Consider the following 21188-nt stretch of genomic DNA (forward strand, 5'->3'; position numbering starts at 1 on the left):
GGCCGCCCCTCCCCCGCCCGCGCCCCCGCCGGGGGGAGGGGCGCGCGGAGTGGGACTCTTTCCGTTTGGTCCAGCCCCGTCGTGCACGCAGTTCCCAACACTTCTCGTCATCCTCTCTTTGGTCTCTTTATTCTGCTGAGCGGTGCTGTTAGGATTTCTTTTTTTCCCCTGACCACGTTCGCTATGGTGGGTAGCAGCAAGGTGGCCCTGGTAGGGGAGGGGTTGATATCGAGATTGGGCACCAGGGGAAGAATGTCTCGGTTCAACTTTGTCTGTGGCTTGCACCCCCGGAGAAGGCCACACGCCGGTTGTAGGGTGCAGATGTGCTGAGAGTGATTTCTAAGTAGTTGAGTTGTTGAGATGAGGGTAGGACTGCTAATGGTAGGCAGGTTTTGTTTTCATTGGTGAATCCGGTGTCATCATATTCAGGGCATATGTTGAAATATTCTTTGTTTAGGTCTTGAAGTAGAGGATCTCACTCTGCACGTCCACATTGTGTTGTTTTTAAATGATGTCTGCAAGTGTGGCTTTCTAGAATTTCAAATGTGAGTTAAGGTCCGGGCGTGTGTGGGCCTCAGCATTGGCCTTGACAGTGAACTTTGTGGCTGTGTTTTGGATTTCAGAGATTTGCCCCATAGCTGGGATGTAAGCTGTACATTTTTTGTTAATAGTAGGTGTCAGGAATGTAGATGCTTAAGCTGGGGACGTTAAAGGGAGAACATTCCTGTATTAATAATTGATAGCTGAATATTAGAATCAGATTAATTTGGGTTGTGAAAGTTTTTTTTTTTTTTTTCTCCTCTTTTTGAAGCAGCTGTGCACTCTAGGAAGGAAGCCTTTTCATAGACACACTTTATAGGAGTTCTTTAGGGCAGGGAGCTAGAATATCTCCTTTTGGAGAGGATACTCATGAACGTCTCTGGCTTCATTGAGGGCCTGGTAAGGGGACTGAAACTGGGACTAAGACATCTAAGTGTACTTTTCAGTGTTTATGTTGTTTGTTTACATCTGGTGTTGTCTCACATTTGGGCACAAGAAATAAATAGGTCAGTTTTGCTTTTGGTTTTTGAAGAGTAGCCCCCTCCCTCCCTTTTTTTTTCTTAAGTTTCACAATTTACTTGGTTTCACAGCATTGTAGGAAACTGTTACTACATTTTTACTGGAAATACTATTATTCATTTTGATTTTGGTAAGTTCCTTTCTATTCTTTCTTTCCTGTCTTCACTTGTAAATGGACTCTACATTGTGGGCTTAACACTAGCTTATTAGGGGCTATTAAAAATGTCTGAAGAATACATTTTAAAATATCAAGACATACTTCTTGATGGCAAGGAGGAAATTTTTGTGTGCAGTTATACTCCTGTTTCAAAAAATTTCTGTACTTAAAACTTAAGTAGATAGACAACTATCCTTAAATAGGGAGCATAGTAATAGTGCAGAAAAGTCTCAAAACACAAACTTCTGGCTAATATGTTAAAAATATTCCAGGTGCTTTTTTTTTTTTATATCAGACTTTTGCTTTTGTTAACATAATGGTATTTGAATATGACTGGCATTGCTTGACTGCCGTAATAAAGTCTTTTGCTTGAGTGCTTTTGAAGGCTTTTAAAGGTAGTTTTGAGATAATTTTGCAAGCTTTATTTAAGCATGTTGCACTTTGGACTCAGGCAGGTCTTTATGGAGCCAGAATAGTGATAGATTAAAAAGAGTCGTACCAATGCCAGTTTTCTCTTTAAGAGATATAAGTGATGGACAGGGCCCTCTTTCTTTTAGCTTTGAAGGGTTCATCCTTTTCCGCATTCAGTCATCTGGGAGAAGCTGCCTCAGAAATACTCTTCTTCTGCTTACATGAAGAACTCTAAATGCTATCCAGCAGGAGGTGCTACAGCAAGATAGAGCCAATCTCTGAATTCTGAGGGTCTTGCTACTTATTATAGCTCTATTAGCTTCAACTAAGCAGCAGGATTAACACCTTAAAGTTCCAGAAAGAACTTTGAGTAAGTCCATTTTAAAAAAGTCCATTAATAAACTATGTTTGTTATTTGATACTGAAATGTTTGATCGCTTTTTACCTGCTTACAATAGTATGCAAAGTAGCTTTGTTATTGTGGATAGCTTAATGCCACGCTTACGTACAGAGTGCTCTTAGAATTATTTTGATGATCAGTTAGTTTTGTATTGGTGAGTGGGCTGTTGAACACTTATGTGAAAAAATTACCGTGCACTGGCTATAAACAAAAGAAGTTGGTCTGACTTGGGGCTTTAGGTTTGTGTGTCATCCCTGTAATATTAATACAAGTAGGATATTGGGTACTTGAAATTCTGGAAAGGGAGATACTGTATGGAAAAATTTTAATTTCTGTGTTTATGTCTCACATCTATGGACAGTAATCCTAATGGATAAATTCTTAGGCACTCACCTTCATAAATACATGTATGTGGTTGATGTCTTTGGTCTCCAAAGAGATTCTTGAACTGTAAGTAAAGTTATATCTGTGAGTATAGGTCATTGCTGATATGTACATTAGTAACAATAACTGCATAAAGATGAAAGTAGTTTCATAGCATCTACAGCACATGCTTCTTTGAAACCCTATAAGTGTTAGGTGAGTTGATTTATCCCTGGAAATATGCGACGGTGGTAGCTGGCAAAGTTTTATATCAAAGTTTTAGAAAGTTAGAAATGTGTAGAAAATCTGATGAACCTGCTTTGCATTTTGTCGGTTTTCTAGGCATAATACTGTACTTTTTTTTCTCAGTAAGATCAAATGAGATAATACATTGTAAAAGTTCTTTGTAAATTATCAGAAGCCATGCAGATGTTGAGATGGGTAACTAATTAATACATGGACAGAAACTTCTGTCTTTAAAATGTTAACTTTATCCCCATGATTTGGGAAATGAGCACATTAAAAGTGTACCCCCCCAACACTTTCAGAATTTTTTTTTTTTTTAATGCTACTGTGGTTACCAAAAAGCTCTTTGTTAACAGTTTTGAAGCTTTGTTTAAAAACTGCTGTGGAGGCAGTTTCTCATAATTAAAAAATAAAGATCATTTTTCTTTTTGTAGATCCTGTGAGATGTGTGTCCTCCATTAAAATTTTCCTTCATTTTTTCATTGATGTGATAGTAGTTGATTTTAGTGAATATTTAAGTTACTGGATTCTTCTATAGACTCTCATTAACACACAGAGTAACAGATGTCACAGTTAAGGTTTTGATTGTTTTGAGGGATTCTGTTAACTTTCTGAAAAATTCGTGCTAACTAAAGCCTTCAAACTTGTTTCAAAGTGAAAAAGAAGTATATCTGTATGTATTAGTATTAGGTACATGTGTATATCATTTTGCCTTTTTTAGAGGGATGCTTGAGGAAATGACTACTCAAATCTAGAGGAGTGCACTGAGATATTTTTTGCGTAAAAATAACCCCAAAGTTTAAAACTCAGAGCCTTGATTTGTAGCTTTTTTAATAGACTCTGCTCACAAATTTGTACTAAAATAAAATAAAATAGAGATAATTGGGAGTCCTGGTGTTTATGAGCATTTCAAAAGGTTTAGTATCTTAAATTTTAGAAGTGACTGCTCTTTATGAAAGAGCCCCTTTAATTAGAAATTAAATATGGAAACTTGTTTCTGTGTGAAGTGAGAAAAACATTTGACTGTTTAGATAAAAATGAAACCTCTCAGGGTAGTATTAACTTTTTTATCCTGCGGACAGTGAATGCTTAAATTTGGTGTTTTGTTTTTTGTTTTTTGTTAAGGAAATACTGAAGTTAGGGTTATGGTAATATGCTTTTAAATTTTGTATTCTTAGTATTTTATTGCTGAAGTCTTTTGTATTTAATTGCTATTCAAAGGGAGAAAAGGAAGGGATTAAAGTTTTAGGTCTCTAACCTTTGACAGAATTCCTTCATATCTATAGTCAGACTTGATTTCTTGAAGTATGTTTGAATCTTCATGTTAATTTGTCCTGGGAAATAATCGTGATTTTTGTTGACTTCTCAGGAACTTTTTGTACATAGGCTTTTCAGTAGGCCCTAAGTATTCTTTAGGAGCATAGCAGTATATTTTGATCACTTTAAATTTAGCAGGTGTGTATTTTTGCTGCTTTGAGTTTTTTTTTTTTTTTTTAAGGAGGTAATATGCTAACGCTGTTTTAAATTTATTGTAGATAATTACTTCTTAAACAGCATATGTTTTCTTGCTTGTGTGTATATGTGGCTTGCTATTTTTTAGGCTTTCATATAATTCTTACTTGTGTATTAAATTTTTGGAGTTATCTTTTGTGAGAATGCTGAAATAGATGTTTAAGAATAACTTTTGATTTACTTGTCTGTCAGTTCAGTGTTAAACTGAGGGTGGTGGTGAACTCTTCCCTTTTCGAGATAATACATGAGGTTCAGTCAACCTTTGGGTTTTCTATAGCAACTTTCTTACACTAGACACTTGTGTGGCAGTTTGAATACCCCTCCATTTCTCTTCCTCCAATACATTGCAAGGCCTCCCCCTGTTTTAAGAAATAAAAAATACCAGGTCTCTGTTGAAGGAAACTGTTCTTTCCTATATTTTGGAATCATCAATGGAAATGTTTTCAGCTTTTTTAAATAGACAAGTGACTCGGTAATAGGCTGATAGGAAGGGAATGGGGCCTAACAGGTTGGTGATCTAGGCTTTATTTTGACTCTGTGGGCCTAGGGGACAAAAAATAACTTAAACACAGAAGCCAAAAAGATGGGTTTTGTTTTATTGTTTTGGCTGCATTGAGAATACAAACTGTCAGTACTTGAGGAGAAGGAGCAGCAGAAAGGAATTGATTTTTTTCTGCTGCAGATCCAAGTATTGTTAACCATGTGCATCTCTAAAGCAGCATACTTACAAATCAAACAGTAGTTGATTCATTCATTCAATTACCAGTCAAACCCTAGACTGTTTTTTTTTTTTTTAGATTTTTAAATAAGTACCAAAAACTTCAGAATAATGACAATAATTTCCTGATAAAAGTGGGTGATAGTAACCATGGCAACTGCTATCTCTGGCCTTATGGACAGTATGTTGTATTGATGAAGCTTCAGATCCTGTAGTAGCCTGTCACTTTTATGGTGAAATGTAGTAACATGTGTTGCAGGTGATTTTTAGCTGGATTGTGTTAAATTTGTGTGCCAGCTTATCTTTCCTTGTTAGGAATTTCTTGGACTATATTCCACAGCATGTTTGTGAAGGTGCTGTTGCCTGAAAATAACCCACCACCTGTGTTAGGCCTCCTGATGCAGATTGCACTTAGTTTTTTCCCAGCCTCCTTCCTCAGTCTTGCAGAAAATAGGGATGTGTGTAGAAACTGTAAATACATAAATAATGGCTCAAAACTTACCTATTTGGGTTTGGACATGTTATTGATAGGTAAAAAAAATCTTTTGTGTTTTTAGAAGAGGTCAGTGGATGAGAGAAATGAGTCTGTACTTGGAATATTTTTTTCCTAAGTGTTCTTTCTGGAAACGTGTATGTGTGTGAAATGAGGGGCTAGGAGTGGAGGGCAAAAATAATTGAGTAAGGACTTGACAAAAGAGAAACTTAAGTATTGTTTTTGTGTGTGTGATGATGTTATGTGTATGTATTACTTTAGGAATATATTTCCTAATGTGCATTATTAGAGTATGGTAAATGTTTTTGTATGAGAATTTTTTGTGAGAAAAATTACATATAAAATATAACTTGAAAAACTGTTAAGAGAAAACCTGACAAAACAATTAAAACTTTTTTGGGGAGGGGGATAGAGAGCTTTGATACTAATCCAACCAAAGTTAAAAAAATGGCTTTGAGTATCATGGTTTAAAATTTTTTTTAATTGTATAAAACCTTTTTTTTTTTTTCTTTTTAAGCATTTCTTTTATATGCTTATCCTGTATGAGGTTTTTCTAATGTGAAAATGTTGTTCTAAATATTGATACTTTTCCAATATCTACTAAAGAAACTGCCGGAGCAGAGAGCAAACAAGTTAGATCTGAGTTTGACTAGGCCCTGATAATAAGATCTTGTCAAATTGTGCTCGAGATAGTTCAGACTTTCTTGAAACTTACAGTGATAGAGTGAAGTGGTTTACTTACTACAAGTCCCAGGATGCATTTCGGGTTTTTGCTTAACTTCGGATTAGAGCATTGCATGCTGGGACCTGTAGTTGATTTAAACAGCACAGAGAACCCTTCCCTCTTGTCTACTCCATTTTATACAAACAGCTTTCCAAGCCTCTAAGAACTTTCTGCTAAGTAAAATTTGATTGCTAATATTATAATTGTCATGGTGCTGTTATTCTAAAGTGAGTCTTCAGAAACACTCTGCTGTTTTAGTTTATCTTGGATTAGTTTGTTGTTGTTTTATCAGCTACTATAAGATTTACATGTACAATAACTGATACATGTGTGTATGTGTGTGTTTATATATTTAAAACTTTGCAGTTGTAAATTTTTTTGTTGTCTGTGGTGGTGCTAAGATCACTTTATAATTACAGCATATAGATTGCTCTTATGGGCATCAGGAGCTTATAATCGTAGGGCCTGATATATGCTGTTCTCTTTTCTTTGAATGGGGCCAGTTATTCAGTGCCCGTATTTAAGCTCAGAGGTTTATTATTATTATTATTCTGTCATAATTGTCAACATCTTTTATCTTAGTATTTATTATTTTTTTATTTAAAATTGTTTTATATTTATTTCCGTGCACATACAAGTGGGGGAGGGGCAGAGAGAAGGAAAGACAGAATCCCAAGCAGGCTCCACACCATCAGCGCAGAGCCCCACGTGGGGCTCAAACCCACAAACTGCGAGATGAGATCATGACCGGAGCTGAGATCAAGAGTCTGACGCTTAACCGGCTACGCCACCCAGGCACCCCTTGAATCTTAGTATTTTTAAAATGGAAGACAGATGCCTGAAACTTAATGTAGTTTTAGTGTAAATTTACTACTCAAAGATGTAGTCTGAAAGAGAAAAAGGTAAGGTTTCTTTAACAGTTTGTTTACATTTTCAGTCGTGAGTTTAAATTTCTATTCTTTTTGTTCTTTAAAGTTCTGATTCTTTTATTAATGAATATCAGCATGTTGTTGCAGGGAGTAAATGTTAAAGTCTGTGGAAGTGCTTGGCACAGTGCCTGGCACATAATAAAGCCTGAGTAAATGTTCAGAAGTAGCAGTAGCAGCAGTAGTAGTAGTGGTTCTTGTTACTAAATAAACAGCATGCTTCCCATTTTCCCCTCTCTTTTTACATTATTATCTGATTAGAAGCCTAGCCTGTTTCTGATAAGACCTTGAGATTTTTGTTCTATGGTGATGATGTGGCAATTCCTTAGAAGTTTTTGCTGTACGTAAAATGTCTTTGCACCTCAGTTTCTCCCTAAGTGATAGTGCCTCAAGTCAGACAACCAGCCAGTAGCAGAATTTTGACCAGGATTCAGCTCTTTGTCACTGTACCACAGCCCTTGGCTGACTTTGGAAAGTTCAAAAAAATAATGAAAATTTCTTCATTCATAATGTGTGCACTGGTAAAATATCCAAAGTAGTTTGATTAAAGAAAATAAGACGCTGCAAAAATGTTCCTCACGTCACAGTGTAAGTAACCTTGGAAAAATTCTGTTGTGTTTAGAAGCACGAACCAATCCATCACCACAGTTCACGGTGTTACAGGATTGATGTATTGGAGGCCAGTGAGCAGCCCCAGAAAGAAAATGTAGTTTCAGGTCTGTGGGTTGTACTTAAAATGTTAGGTTCAAAAAAATCATAAGTCTTTACATTCTTTTTCTCTTTTAGGACACTAACTTCTTTTAGGCTCTTGAACTTGTAGGATATTTTTATCTCCATGGCTAGTCTCTTTTAGCTTTTGAGAAGGGAAAGAGACATCTGGGAATATTGTAAAATGTAAGCATAAGTTGTGATGTATGTGCTTTAGTTTGAGGGTATACGGAATCAAGATCGTGTCTTTCTTACCTGCCTGGCCAGTATCTATTCCAGCTTTTTCCAGCTTGAATATATGAATAATATCATGGGATATTATTGCTGAGCGCTGCTGTGTTTTTAAAGAAGATTCTGCCTTTAGTAGTAATTATTTAAGTACTCGTTTACACAACAAACCAACGCACTATAATAATACTAACCTTTTTTCTCTCATAAATATGAACTGAAATTTGTTAATATTTAAAAAAAAATTTTTTTTTCAACGTTTATTTATTTTTGGGACAGAGAGAGACAGAGCATGAACAGGGGAGGGGCAGAGAGAGAGAGGGAGACACAGAATCGGAAACAGGCTCCAGGTTCTGAGCCATCAGCCCAGAGCCCGACGCGGGGCTCGAACTCACGGACCTCGAGATCGTGACCTGGCTGAAGTCGGACGCTTAACCGACTGCGCCACCCAGGCGCCCCAAAATTTGTTAATATTTTGATTCTTTAGATGTGTCAAGAATTTGTGGGATCTGATCGGATATGCTTCCACATTATGAGTGGTTTTATTTATCTTATATTAACTTGACTTTTTAAGACCCAACATTAAAATGAAATAAATTTCAGTGGTTACAAAGAAGGGAAATACAAAAGGCTAAGTTTTATAAGGGGTAAAATAATCTCTAGTATTAATTGGCCAATGCAGGAAAGATCAGATTTGGATGAATTCTCCTTATCTACATTTTATAATTACACACGTGTAATTTTTGAAATACCAAAGTCGGAAATAAGGAGAGTAAAACTGGGCAGCCGTGAGTAATCCCTGTAGAGTCCTCTGACACACCTACAATATTGAGCACAGTTTTCTGTCTTTTTTTAATGAAATGTCCCAGGCCAGTGGAAGTGAAACAACTGTGATGATGTCAGAGGACTTGGCTTTTGAGACCAGTCCTGTCACTAGCAGTGTGCTCTTGGGAAATTCAGCCTTGCTGGGCTTTAGTTTTCTCTGTGGTACAATGGGGATAATGGTAAAAGCCTGTTTCACTATGCTGTTCAAAGGACCGGGTGAGATAATACTCATGAATGTACTTTATAGACTAAAGTCGTATGTATAAATCGAGTTTTTAATCACTAGTTGATGCCTGGAGTTTAAGATATTTGTCTGTGTCGTGTTAACAATGTTAATATTTTTAAAAAAAATTTCGTATATGAGTTAGAATCATCTGAGTACCCCCCTGTCCATGGCCAACAGACAAGTTCTTAACTTGTTCTAGCATAGTTCTTGACAGTGTGCCACTGATACATTGTGTGTGTGTGTATGTAATATATATAAATATCATAAATGTACTGGTGTGTTGTTACGGTAATAAAAACTTTCAATTATGGGCTTTTATATTGAAAAGTATTTTTATACGTTAATATACAAACTTACACAGATATATGTATTTGTTCTTGGAAAAGTGGCATAAATATAAGACTATTTGGCAGGTTGTGAACGGCTCTTGTACCGTAGGGTTATTTGTTGTCTTAATAACAACAATAATAATAAGGGTTTAACATTTACCGAGTACTTATTATGTATAGTGCTAAGCCTTTTTACATATAGGATCTCATTTAATTGTCATTCTCATAGCAGTATTCTGAGGATTTACTGTTCTTACCCTACCCCCATTTTATAGATGAGGAAATGAAGGCCTCCCTGGGATCACATAGGTGTAGCAAATGCTACCACCTGAATTCAAGCCCAGGTTTGAGTCCAGAACCTTTCCTCTTAAGTGTCTGTAATATTGTGTTAAACTATGTAATAATGCCTGTTAAAAACCTAGAAAATGAATTACTAAAGAAGTTTTTAATTTACTGAAATGGCCACAGCTATGCTATATCATTTTGAGAATGTTTCATGTTGATTTTGGTTGGGTTAGATTATTTTGGGAATAGTGAGCTTTGGAATGGAATGGAAATGAAGGCTTTTGAGATAGTGCCTGTCTTGTTCATCACTGTATGCCAGTTGTGAAGCACAGTGCCTAGCATGGAGTGGGGACGAAGATCCATTTCTTAAGGTTTGAATTTGAGCACTTTCGCATGGTAGGTTATTTCATACATTTTCTGAGTAAGTGCAAATATTTTACATTGGCTATTTTAATTAGTTCTTAGGTAACTGTCAGAGTTTTAGAGGGTTTGACGAGAAATGGCCTTTCTTTTAAGACATATTATAAAGGCAGTGCATCTGAGTTAGTCTAACCATATAGTTATTATAAAGTAGAAAATTAAAGTCATCCCATTCTACTTCTAAATTTTCTTGTGTTTTAAATATGTACTACATATATCCATTTCAAAAATAAATAGAATTATACCACGATACCGTCCTGAAGTTTACTTTTTCTTTTTTTTTTTTTTTCAACGTTTATTTATTTTTGGGACAGAGAGAGACAGAGCATGAACGGGCGAGGGGCAGAGAGAGAGGGAGACACAGAATCGGAAACAGGCTCCAGGCTCTGAGCCATCAGCCCAGAGCCCGACGCGGGGCTCGAACTCACGGACCGCGAGATCGTGACCTGGCTGAAGTCGGACGCTTAACCGACTGCGCCACCCAGGCGCCCCTTTTTTATTTTTTATTTTTTTATTTTTATTTATTTATTATTTTTTTTTTAATTTTTTTTTTTTTAGTTTACTCTTTTTCAAGTGGCTATTTAAAAAACTTGTTCTTGGAAATACTGCTCATTAGGAAGTGGGAGTGAGGTAGAAAGGAGAGAGGTAAGGTTTATACATTAAGGTTATAAACCTGCACTCTAGATTGATGGTTACCTATGGGGCAAAAAGCATTTTAAGTTCTTTTTACTTGTGCCTAATGCCTTAGAGATGGTCATTGTTATTTTTAAAACTTTGAAAAACGTTAACCAATTTAAAATGACAACACCATTTTCTGTCCTGTGCAAGTAATTTAGGAGACATCATTTCAGAATTAAGTTCTGCTAGTTTATTCTGGTAGCTACTATTTATAAAGAGATCAATTATGGTTTCACATAACTTTTTTTTTAAACTGGTGGGCTCTCTTCTTGGTTGTTAGGAGACGTTCATTCAACATTTACAAATCAGAATAGTGTTTTAAAGCTGAGGAAATAATTTTAATATTTTAATTAATGGAACCTCAAACCGGTACCGCTTAATCGGCACGTAGATAGGTATCCTGCATGGGAATTAGTTATGGTACTCTCATCTTTATGTGAAAAGTGTTGGCTGACCTTACTCCCATTCCCATCCCTAATCACTTAACCACTACCAAATGTTACACTGAAAACCCCCCATTTAAAAAAAAAAAATTTTTTTTAACGTTTATTTATTTTTGAGCCAGAGAGAGACAGAGCATGAACAGGGGAGGGGCAGAGAGAGGGAGACACAGAATTTGAAACGGGCTCCAGGCTCCGAGCTGTCAGCACAGAGCCCGACGCGGGGCTCGAACTCACAGACCGCGAGATCATGACCTGAGCCGAAGTTGGACGCTTAACTGATCAAGCCACCCAGGCGCCCCTAAAAAACCCCCCATTTTTTAAAGCAACAAAAGAAGAAAAAGATAAATTATCCGAGTGCCATTTGTTTTTCTGGCATTGTGTAAAATAAGACATAGGCAAGGCCTTATAATCTACATTAAGGCTTTGAGAGTTTTATCTTGGTGCTAAGGTTATTAATCATAATCACCTTTGTAATTTTTTAAATTAAAAAAAATTTGTTTCATAGGTAATAAACTTTTCCTTATAAAAAAAAAAGGCCTTCCTAGTTCTAGAATGCACTCCTTGTGTCTGAGGTGCCTTAATGCTTCTTTAGACTCATATTTAGTAGTGCTGAAGCTTGGCTTTAAAATTCCAAGAATTGGATCTGCTAGGACATAGCAGTTTACTTTATTTATTTTTAATTTGTTTTTAAGTTTTATTTTATTTGAGAGAGACCGAGATGGTGCAAGTGGTGGGGGGTGCAGAGAGAGGGAGAGAGAGAATCTTAAGCAGGCTCCTCACTGTCAGCTCAGAGCCTGATGTGGCCCTTGAGCCCACAAAACTGTGAGATCATGACCTGAGCCCATACCAAGAGCTGGATGATAAACCGACTGAGCCACCCAGGTGTCCTGGGCAGTTTATTTAAACTACAGTATAGTCAGTTTTAGCAAGCTAGTTCAAGAGTTTTCTCATCGGTAGCATTCATATGTGCTTTTCACTTTGTGTGGCTCGGACCATGCCCTCAAAAGTATTTTATTATTTCTCAAAATAGTCTTATAACTGTACAGAAGGCTCAGTTCATGTCATGGATGGTCAAACTGAGGCAGAGACAAGAATGTGAGTAAGTTAATGGCAGAGCCTAATTTTCCTCTCTTACTTTTGGCCTTTGTAGCCTCTTGTCTCCAAACTTTAAAAAATTATGACTACCAGTAAATGTATATTTGTATGTAATTTTCTGAATTACTGTTTTATGTATGTTATAAAACATACAGGAAAGCTGCAATTTTAAAAAGGCTGATACTGGGGCGCCTGGGTGGCTCTGTCAGTTGAGCGTTCGGCTCAGGTCATGATCCCAGGGTGGTGGGATTGAGCCCAGTGTCGGGCTCTGCTATGATCTGAGCAGGGAGCCTGTTTAGGGATATCTCTCTCTCTCTCTCTCTCTCTCTCTCTCTCTCTCTCTCTCTGTCACCCTCTACCCCCTCCCTCCCTCCCTCCCTCTGCCCCTCTCCCCATGCTGGAGTATGCTTTCTCTCTGTCTCAAAGAAAAAAAGTAAAAAAAAAATAAAAATATAAATATACGTTGTAATAATTCCTTCCATGGCCCCCTTCCATGTGCAGGGTGTGGGTGCACCCACTTGGTGACTAGTGCTCCAGAAAGGCCATTCTTCCGCAGAAGAGGCAGCCATGGGGACACCTGGAGGACAGTTGGCACAAGGTGTGGGGCTTTTAAGTTGGAGTGATCTTTTGCAGCTTTTTAATTTTAAAGAAACAGCCTTTCTTTCTGAGAAAGGCCGAAAGATTGAGAGTAAAGGCCTTGGGAGAGGTGAGCTTAAAAGACAGAAATATAAGCCTTATTTGTTTTCTTCTAGTTGACCAAAGGGAAGAGGCTGCCTACCCTGACAGCTCTTACTCCCACTATAGAGATGGCAGTGCCTTTTTCTGTTGTTGTTAGGCAGTTTATAGAACGCAGGATAGCTTGGTAAGCGTCTTCTCTGTGCCTGATATGACGTAACATTGTGGAGTATGCAGCATGCATGTTAAGTACAAGTGGTTGTATTTGGCTTGTTGCTGCAGCATTTTTGAGGATGTCATAAAAAGCAGTTCTCGTTCGATAGAGTTGGATACGTGCAAATTATTGAAATCATCATTTCATGAAGACCAAACTTTGTCACTTGGTTTATTCTATTTAGTATTTGTTTATTTCTCTCCTCTCCTTTCCCCCACCCCCCTACCAGTACTTCAGAGCAGAAATCTTTTTCTGAAAGGAACAGATGCTGTTAACTTATCAGGACCTGATACTAAAAAGCCTACAAAAATCTTTGTGCTGCTTATTTTCTTTATTTAATCTATATGCAAAGCATATTGTAATTATTGCTGTTAGAGGGTTTTAAACTGATGGTTCCCCACCCTTTTTGTGCACAGGGGAGATAGATTAGGAATGCCAAATGGACAAGTTGGTATAAAGAAATAATGACCACTGAAATAAAACAGGAGTTCAAATAAAAAGCAAACCACATACAAATGTAGAATGAAAATATCTTTTAGTAAAATGTTAGCATGCTGTACTTGGAACAGATGCCACATTAATTCAAAAGAGAGCCCAGAAAATGTGGCAACTTTACGATGTCAATGGAGGGAGCTGCATAGTTCCTTTTCTCATTGTGTCAAGTTCTCAGTACCTCTAGGTCCAGTCCTGTTCTTCTGTATTTATTTGTTTTTACCCATAACTTGTTAGTATACCAATATTAAATCCATGCTCATTTTTATTTATGTAATTAAACACATTGTCATAATAGTAGATATTAGGGTGAAAAGCCCAGTAACTTGTAATGCAACAGCAATGATTTTTGTTTTAAATATGTGTATAAAAATATTCAGAATCTGAGGTAAAAATGGATTTTTCGCTCACCTTTCAAGGCACATTTATGATAATAAGATAGTCTTAAGAATTGAGACTTTCAAAGAGGGCTAGGCTTTTTTTTTTTTTTTTTTTTTTGAGGCCCATCCTTTTTTGAATGTAGAATTTGGACAAGTTACAAAACTATGAGAATTTTGCATTTTTTTTCTCATTTAAATTTGTAGTTATCATTGGACATTTGTTATGATTTTTAAGTAGCTTAGATTCATTCATTCCTTTTGTGGTGTTTTTTATGGTGTTTGGGAAGAAGAAGAAAGGGTATTGGAAGGGTACTACTATACACACTTGGATACTTCCAGAGTGACATTCATTTTATAGGAGATTGCACTGGGACATCTCTGAATTGCCTGTTCCTTGCAGTGCATGGTTAGCGTGGGTCTGAGTGTGGAGAGAGATGGGCTAGGGGCTCTTAACCAGATTTACAGTGTGCCACTTCCTGAGCAGTGCAATGATCTAATCACTAGGGGCATATCCCTTGTGCCTATAAAGAAGTCTGGTGTGCATGCTTAGAAGAGTACTACTACTTTTCTCTTAATTAGTCAAAGCACGAAGGCTTACAATTTAGTAATTTTGTTGGAAAGGTTAGAAGTTTTGTTTTCATGCAATTCCGGTGAAGGGAAGTTTTTAGCATGGAAGTAAATGAAGATCACTGGTTAAGTATCAGGTCGACACAGTTTGCATGGGTTCAAATCCTGGCTTTGCCACTTTACAGTAGCTCTGTGATAATGGTCAAATCACTTCACCCTCTGTACCTCTGCCTCTCTTTCTTCATAAGTAAAACATGAATAATTAATAGTACCCATAGCTCGAGAGGCCGTTATGAGGAATTGGTAAGTTAATGTACAAACTACAATAAGTTCTTGACACACAGTAGTGCTAAATAAATGGTAACTGTTGTTAGGTATTAGAACTTAACCTTAATTCCCAACTCCTTTCTTCGCTTCTCAAGGCCTCAGACAAATGTTGCATAGCGGGAAAAGAGCCTGAGCTTTGTGGTCTGACCCCTGGGTTGGAATCTCTGTACAACCACTTAAAGTTGAGTGTGTGACCTTAGACTGATTATTTATGTTCCCTTCAACAAAGATGTCTCTTATACGAGCACTGTGCTGTTCATTTGGACTTCAGTTTCTTCATCTGCAATGTGGGAATGATAGTACCAACCTTCTAGGATTGATGTGAAGATAAAATGAGGAAATCTTAAGGCACTTGATAAGCAATAGCTGCTGTTAGCAGTGTTATGGTTATAGTCCCACTAGAAGATTATGGGGAAAGAGTAAATATGGAGGGCTTAGCTGGAAAGGAGGGTTTTTTTCCTGAAATGTCATGGTGAGAAGAGGTATGGATGGGAAAAGTGTATCTAATGAGTTCTTGTCTGTGAAAGTTCCGGGAGAAATAGAAAATATGTGGGAATATGTCAGTTTTAACAGACTTTAAAAAAATATCTCAGGGCACTTTATGCTTACTAAAAGACTTAGTGATATAAGCCTTTTTTTTTTTTTTTTTTGCATCAACATAGTAATGTGGTTTACAATATGTCACTTAGCGTGGAGTCAGTAGTAGACTAGGCATTCTAACTCAAAAGTCTAAAGTCCTAATCAGCTGGTAAGTCCACTGGGTCGGCTGCTCAGGATAAATTATGTGTTTAACCCTTGAGAACACAGGCTTGGGTGGGATAACTAAGGGAAACAATTGTGGAGGCACACACACGCTTTCTAGTAACGATGGACATCATTTATTTGCCTTCTGATTTTGGGCATTTTGCCTTTGTGAAGTTTCCTCTCATCTGGTGCCTGGTCTTTTCTTATGGTAATTGTTATTTTCTTTCTATATTTAATTGTCATATGTTACCTATATTGAGCTTAGAAACTGGGCCTAAGAATAAGCTGATCATAAGAAAAGCAACTCTTTAAGTTTCTTCCTTACAGTGATCTTAGAATTAAGATGTTTTTTGGTAAAGTATTTGAGTTTTTAATATGTCCATTAGTGTGTGTGTATGTGTGTGTGTGTGTGTGTGTGTGTGTATATCTAGTAAGTGAAATCAGTAATTGAGGGAGGGGGAATGATCATTAGTGTGAAATAGAATTAATTTTATTCATTCACTGCGAATTCGGATCTGAAACTTTTTAATCTTTGATCTGTAGAGTTTTTTCCCTAGGATTCAACAAATGTATTTTTAACAGCTTATCACAACACACTGAATATGGCATGTGTTACCACCGATGAGCATTTGAGTTAAAGTAGAATAATAGCTTCCATTAACTTTTTGTTCTTATTTACTCAACTGTACCAGTTCATAAAGGCCTAGTAGGTGGGTAGAAGCATTTACTAGATTTTATTTTGTCTGTGTTCCTAAAACAACGTTTCTGCTTTCTGAGCAGAAATTCCAACAAGTTTGTTTTGATAAAGTGCGATACTTACCGTATGGTTTTCTTTCAATTAAAAAAAAAATGTAATGTTACTTTACAGTTGCTAGAGTGGTCAGTAAGTGAAGCCTTGTAGTTCTAGAATTAGCATAGTATATGCACAGTATTACATTTTCTTTATGTAGGGCTTAGAAAAGTTGGCTTCTCTTGGGTGAATGGAATTTTAGAAAGTTTAGAAGTGTATTTCATCTTAATGAATGCAGGAGTTAGAAGTAGACCCTATGAGGTCTTTGGGGTTGATTTAAAGAATTGCACAGTTTTGAAAATCAGTCTGTCTCTACCCAATTTGTAAAAGGTGGGCCACTGCTGCCTGGGCTGAACTGTTAGACTTACGTGGAAACCTGTCTGGTTCAGGGGTGCGTTAACTGTGTTATAGAGAGGTGCACATCTATTACGCATACTCCCTCTGTTGCCTTTCCTCTCCCCTTTTCTTTACTGTCTCTTTGCTATCTCTTCTCTGTGTACGCTATCCCGTCTGCTCTTGATCAGTCCCTCCAAAGCCACCACCATCTTACTCTGTTTCTCTTAAAAACAAAACGAAATGCTATCGTAATGGTTAGTTTTTAAATGTTTTTATTAAATTTTTAAAAAATATTTATTTTTGAGAGAGAGACAGAGACAGAGCGTAAGCAGGGGTGGGTGTCAAGAGGGAGAAACAGAATCTGAAGCAGGCTCCAGGCTCTGAGAGCAGTCAGCACAGAGCTCGACACGGGGCTCGAACCCACGGACCACGAGATGATGACCTGAGCCGAAGTCGGATGCTTAACCGACTGAGCCACCCAGCTGCCCCTAGAATTTCTTTAGTCTGTAAAGTACAAAATGTGGCTGTGATGCCTTGTTTTTAGGCATTGTTGGCATTTCATTAGTTGGTAGTTGCAAATAGACCTTTTCCAGATTTCTCCTAGTGGTTTTGAACTGTTAACTGAATTGTTTTGGTAAGAAAAGTAAAACTTGGAAATTAGCTGTGGCTAAATGTTAATGGCTATATTGGATTTAAATTCAGTAGCTTCTAAGATCTATCCAAGGCATTTCATCCATTACATAGTTATACATACTGAAAAACATATTTGAGAAAAGAGTTTTCACTTTGTAGGATTTTTAAAAACCTCTTTTCATGGAAATTTAAAAACATATGCAAAAGCATAGTGAATAATATTAGCAAACCCCACATACCTCTTAACCCAACTTTAACAGTTATCATTTTGCCGATGTTTACAGTGTGTGAAACATAACAAGGAAAGTAATTTTATGTTTTTAAAACATGCAGTGCAAGTAGATCTGTTGGTATACTGGAAAAAAATGTGTGTGAGAATGTTAACTCTTTTCATACATTGTAAATTTAATACTGGTAACCACACTTTAGGATAATACTGCTTTCATAATTTGTCTTTGAACTTATTAAAGACATCAGCCACTACTGCTAGAAAGATTTTAGTTTTCTTACCCCTTCTGTCTTTAGAAACTCTGGATTATTAGTTTTGAATTTACTATCCTTGTTAGTTTCATTTTATTTTATGTACACTTGCCTGTTGGCAACTTTTGTATGAGCTACCAGTAATGGTCTTTTCTAGAATATGTAGGGCAACTTAAAGTTGGAAATTACAAAATCTTGTTCTCAGCATTTTTTTCCTTTGAACGTTCTATTTCTGTGTCACCTGGTTCTATTTCATCTGCGTGTATGTATCAATTGACTAAGGAATACATGTTATTACTTGTTAAAATAGTTTGTTGAAGAGGGAATTTTGATTATCTGCTATCCCTGGACCTGCTAACAGTGATTAGGAACTTAAGTTATTTGCTCCCTCGTTCACTTCTCTTTGGAGTAGTAAGTTGTGCATGTGCCTGCAGTTGTGGGGCCTGCTCATTTCTAGTCACTGCAAGGTGATGGTAGCCTTATTTCTGAATTTCCTTGCTTTTATTAGTTTAAATTAGACCCATAGGAGTAATTATTCTACCCCAATGCATGAGGAAGCATAGTCATTGGGTGTTGTGCATCTAAACCCACATGCAGTGCATTGAAAAGGTATCTTCAATGTTATGATGCTGTTTGGCATATTTAGTTTAGTGCAAGGAGTGTACTTATTTAATAGGACCTGTAATAAGCTTCCTTTATACCAAAGATATATTTTTAAAAATTATACCTAAAGACGACTCTATAGTATTCCCTAGTAGAGTTCATCTAGAGCAGCAAAATCTTTCTAAAATAAAACTTATTCCTTTAACCGGTATTCATTTAAGTGGGTTTCTCTGTACTTGGTTTCCATGGAAATAGCGAATAGCTAACGTTATTTATAAGGTGAAAGTAAAATAGGGTGCCTAATGGGACCCCATGCTGCTCTGATGAAGAGACTTAGGAAAAAAATCCATGCTCATGGGATTTTTTTTTTTTTAACAAGGTTAATGGAAGCCCTGATTTCAGTCTTCTGTAACAGAACATATTTTTGGTTTTAAGGGCTAGCATTAATATCAAGCAAACTTCTTTTTTTTCTTTTGGTGTATATTGCTTTCACTTTCAACTTTTAGGACCACTTATCAGCATGATTGAGGCTTTATGCTTCAGACTCGTGTTTCTTTGTGGTTTTTGTTTCAAAAGTTAAAATCTCCAGCATATTGTAGCTTTTTCAGTTTCTCATTGACATTTCAAAATGCAGATAAAAAGCTAAATGTTTATAAAAGATAAAATGTTCATTAATGATAGCAGTGATGATAAAGAATCAATATGTTGGACTACATAGGTTTTTTTTCCTTTTTTTTTTTTTTTTTTTTTACTATGAGTGTTTGGAACCATTTTTAGTTTTCAGGCCTTAAGTCAGGGTTCTCTTTTATTTGTGTTGTGGAGCTAAACCTGTGTAGAGAGAAAAGATTCTCATTTTCTTTTGGGGTTAAAAATGGGGCAAATCTTAATTTTCTCTCTTTTTTTTTTTTTTTTTAAAGGATTGTTGCCAAAGCATTTTAATTGAAATGAATGTTAATTCTTTTAGCCTTTGAATGTGGATTTGGAGTAAACCTTTCCTTTTTCCTCATTTCTTCGGTAAGGCCTACTCTTAGTTTTCTAGGCCTACAGCAAAGCCTTGCATCTCTTAAACCCCTTCAAGTGAAAGAATATCATTCTCTTTGTGTTTGTGTTTGTGATTGGTGTGTGTGTGTGTGTGTGTGTGTGTGTGTGTGTGTGTGTCACTAGTTTTTCTATAGCCTGAAAGGCACCTGCTCATTTTCCAGCCTGGTGAGTACAGCAGTGCTATATTGAGAAGTGAGGCAGTATGGAACACAATAAGGTGCAATAATTTTTATTTAGTTACTTTTGGTCGTCCTTGGCAGCTTGTGATTGTTATCCGTTTGTCTGGAAGTACTCTGTGATTATTCCTGGCTAACAGTGCAGCAGGAGTTTTCTTCTGTGTTTTAAAAGCAAGGGTTGTAGTGTACTTAGGGCTCCATCAGGGGAGGAGTTTTTGTTTTGTTTGTGTGTGTGTGTTTCTGGCTATAGTTGGATTTACTGTGCTCTAATTTTTAAAAATTTGGCTGTCTTCATCCTGTTGAATTTTTGCAAGAGGTATTTTGTCTCCAGCAATTCACTAGTTTCTTCTGTGTGTATTGGTTGGTGCTATTTTATAAAATTTCCTCAGTGTGTCAGTTGTTTTAGTTTAGCCTTTTCTTGTATACTTTTAAAATCAGGTGTTTACTGGTGACCTTCCTTAATGACTTCTGTTTGAATTATCTTTGTGCTTTAGAGACATAGGAATTTGGGTCTATTATCCCATTTCTGGGAGAACAAGTCCCAGTAGTTGCAGTTAGTGCAGTAGGAAGGGTTTTCATAGATGCAGTGCTGGGCATTGATCCTCCTCCTTGGTGCTGATGGTTTACACCCAGAACTCCCATTAGTGTTAATAGGAGACACTTGCTTAAATCCCTGTACACCAGCATAAACCCAGACTCCTTTGTAACGCCTTATAGGTAGCTGAGTTGTTTTTTTGTTGTCGATGGCAAGAGTTTTGGTCCTGGGGTTAACTGAATATTAAGATAAGAGTTTGAGTTATCTTGGGATATGGGTGATTTACTAAGTCTGATCTGTAATTAAGAAGTTTATGTTATGATTAGACTCCAAAAACATTTACAGCTTTGTGAGCTGTGGAAGCTTGTGAATAAGGATTTTTGTACTTTATAGCATGATGAAGCAAGATTTCTTCTTCCCATTTATTTCTTCTAGTACTTCTCAGCTACAAAATAAATGATTCTACAGGTTTTTATACAAATTGCAAGAAGACTTGGTAAAAGTTATGTTTTTATTTGTGAGCCTTCCCACAATTACTCTCTGACCTCTTAAGTCTTTTGTCAGCTAATGTTGCTCACATTTTCAAGCATATAGAAGCTAATAACGTGCACTTTCTTAGAGGTTGGACATTGCAATCACTGGTCAAGTATTAGGAAATCACTGTTTACTGTGCCTATATGTGAACTGTGGATTTTTATTACTTTCATTTATTTATGCACGGTATAATGGAAGGATTCCTAGATTGAGAGCAGTAAATCTGGGTTTTAGGCTGGGATTTGCCTCCTGCTATCTTTGTAGCTTTTGGCTAGTCATCTAGACTTCTTGGATTGCTGTTCCCCTGTGGAATGAAGGAATGGTTTTGGTACTCTGGGGTGTCCATTCTAGCTGTAGGCTATTTGAAGGCCTACTTTCCTAGGTACTGAAGGAAATAGAGGACTAGAAGGCAATG

At 36.8% G+C, this 21188-nt stretch overlaps 1 protein-coding gene across 3 annotated transcripts in view; it reads left to right on the forward strand.

Moving 5' to 3' along the window:
• Nucleotides 1–75: 75 nt before the first annotated feature.
• Nucleotides 76–21188, forward strand: part of PHF21A (PHD finger protein 21A) — a 190697-nt gene continuing 169584 nt past the window's right edge. For all 3 annotated transcript variants that reach the window (XM_040495324.1, XM_040495323.1, XM_040495325.1), the window contains exon 1: nucleotides 76–186. The gene's annotated coding sequence lies outside the window, so the exon portion shown is untranslated. The remainder of the gene's footprint in view (nucleotides 187–21188) is intronic.

The sequence above is a fragment of the Herpailurus yagouaroundi genome, unplaced genomic scaffold (genome assembly GCF_014898765.1).
Source record: "Herpailurus yagouaroundi ecotype Mexico unplaced genomic scaffold, PumYag 187, whole genome shotgun sequence".
NCBI lineage: Eukaryota > Metazoa > Chordata > Mammalia > Carnivora > Felidae > Herpailurus > Herpailurus yagouaroundi.